This window comes from Mytilus edulis, chromosome 7 (genome assembly GCF_963676685.1).
Source record: "Mytilus edulis chromosome 7, xbMytEdul2.2, whole genome shotgun sequence".
In the NCBI taxonomy this organism is placed as follows: domain Eukaryota; kingdom Metazoa; phylum Mollusca; class Bivalvia; order Mytilida; family Mytilidae; genus Mytilus; species Mytilus edulis.
The window spans coordinates 33,706,831-33,709,979 of NC_092350.1; positions in this window are offsets into that span (position 1 = coordinate 33,706,831).

The following is a 3,149-nucleotide window of genomic DNA, read 5'->3' on the forward strand; positions in this document are numbered from 1 at the left end:
TCTGATCATTTGGAATTTAGGAGGAAAGCTGGTAACATGTGTATCTTTCTTATAAAATACCGCTTATTTGTGAAAATAACGGAATATTAATTCAAAAATTGTTAATTTCAATACAAGTTGCATTTGAAAAAATCGAAATTTTCCAAATGAAGTAATGACGAAATATCGAACACATGCAACGGAGTAAACTACTGCAAATTTAATCATTTAATGTTTCTTTAATGATGTTTATAATTATAAAGTAATGTCAATGCCCTCAAGTTGCCTCTAGAAAAATATTGTTAATATTACTCATTGGTGATATTTTATCCTCCGATAAATGTCATGAGGATCATTAAGGATTTTCTTCTCCGTTCTCTTAGACGAAAGAAGTGAGAATGTTTACAAATAAAACGTGGAATGTATTGGAAAGTTAATTATTGGAGGAAAGGAAATGAATTAGAGATGGTTTAATTGTGTTATGCAATAGATTACCCGCTTATTATCGGATTCTTGAGATTACTTATCAATAACACTTCAAAGATAATCTATCCAATCACAAGAGGCAGTTATGATACAGTTGTATACAAAATAGAGTATATTTAGATGAATAGACACAGTTTTCAACATCAACCTAAATAATTCAAATATGTAACAATTTCTGAATCTGCATGTTCAAGGATACATGCATTTTGGTGTATATTTAAGAAAAACGAAGACTTCATAATACCTACGCGCGTGAATAAAGGGGTTCTTAGCAAATATGTATCAAAGAGCGATGTAGATATGATTATTACTAATCTGTAAAGCACATGTTGTAGTTCGGAGATAATGCTCGTATTCCAGACATATGATATCCTAGGGATGACTTATAATCATAGATAATTATATGATTATATATCTAATGCAGTTCGTACTCTGTCACGGAATAAAAGTTTCTTCATAATATAAGTTCCAAAAGGAAAAAATATTCTGGAATATAATTTCCCAAGGAATAAATATTACAGTATAAGTTGAAACCAATATAGAAAGAAGCAGTGTTTTTCATTTTAAAGTTGTTTTTTTTGGGGTTTTTTAACTTTAAGTAATATACGATTTAGAAACTAGAACAATCTCTATCCACGGTCAGAATTTAGAACGATGTCAAGGGTAATCCATAATAACTTAGACGTACGTTAAAACCACAGAAAGACAAAAACAACCATTTCGCATTTATTTTCTGGATATGACATATTTTCTGGATATGACATTTCCCATATTTTTAATCAGTACACACTGGGTCGGTGCGTTATTATTTCTAAGGTAATGGCAACTTAACTAAAGTTGTTGGACATATCTTCTATAGCTCAAGTCTTTCTCGAAAAATGAATATTTTCAATCCAAACAGTTTATAACATACAGATATTAACGTAAACGTTAAAGTGATTAAAAGCAAGTATCAAAACAAAATAAATACTGGCAAAGATCGCAAGTTTTTGTTCGAATGTGCCTTCAATGACAATGCAACACAAGTTTTGCAACAATTAAATCTAAATTATTTTTTTAGAATGAGGAATTTCATTCAAATGGAGGTTAAACAGTTTCCATGGATGTAGCATACCAGCAGCATCAATAACAGCTGATTATGTTTGCGCAATCTTTGGTTTTGTATGTAGTGTTTTGTATGTAGTGTTTTGCAAACTGTTGCCAAGTTTGTCTTTTCGTTGTTTTTCATATTTTGTCATAATTTTGACGGTCTCTTTTCGACTTCTACCTTTGATATCTGTCCACATCTGATTTTAATAAAGCTGATTAATTTTCAAAGATAAATCCATGTTTTTTTTCAAATATTCCCATATATAGATGCATGAAATAAATACTTGAAGTATTTCCTACTCACTCAAGTCTTCAATCACAATATACTTAAATTCTCCTTCACAAGCAATGGGAACACAAAGATCATCTAACTTTAACATTATTTTTTCATACGAAGTGGTCGTGCTTCGTTCTACTCTTAAATACACTTCCGTTTGATGTATTTGCGGTATCGTCTTATAAAAAAATGTTAGTTTATCGTTATGACGCTCCCTCCGGGTTCTCTAATATTTATTTATTTCTGAATCTCCATATTTTTTTGTCTATTTTATTAATTATTTGCTTACCTTGATAATAAACAAGCTAACACCTTTATATCCTACATTCTGTACTCTGAGAACCTTTGTTAGACCTGTAAATATCTTACTAGATCTTAATTAGTTGTAAGTCACTGATGATGTACGACGATAAAAATGTCCAGGTAATGAGATAAGTATGTCACCTAAGGGCCGTCACCTCTCATGACAATTTTAATAAATTAAACAACTTAACGAATTACACATTCGACCAGTTATGCATATTACAAGATCAACTATAATATAAAGCAATCGCGCAATTTTGGAAATTCAGCATGAATTAAAAAAAAAGTAGTAATATGAATTTTACTTTATAGAAATACGTATTTGGCTGTTCTCTACAATAACTATTTTATCTTCCCGTTTAAATTGTATTAATAATTTCTGAAACAATTAAATACAAATGTTGGTTTTTTTTCATTTTTTCTCAAAATCAAGACTTACAAATTCAAAATATAAACTATGATTTATGTTTTCGATTCCAATTTTTGTAAATATAACAATAATCTATGCTTTGTTTGTGGAAAAACCTGAAAATCCGAAAACGAAAGCCTAAAATTATGTGCATGTTTTACTGAAATACGGCCAATATCAAATACATTTAATGGACAAACAAATTAACTTAAAATTTGACCATAGAACTGCTTAAGTAAGCAGAGGTAAACAATCCTCTAAAGTTTTTACTCTCTTTTTGTCCATAAAATGCAATATTCAATTTCTTTAATATTTCTTAGAAATGCAAGACAAATATATCTAATTACCGACATATCCTAATATTTCTTTATTCAAAATTTCAAATTTGAAAAGAGAATTTAAGTTGTAAGCTGGCGATCAATGTACATTCACAGGCGAGGTAAAATTTAGGCGACAAAAACACAAGTAAAACAATATCAAACTTAAATTGAATTTAAGACTCCTCACATTGCTTCTAGACTAAGCTCTTAAGACTTATTAGAAACAGAAATATTAATTCCTATGTTTATGTTGATTATGAAGGTCACAAATAAAAGAAGATTCATG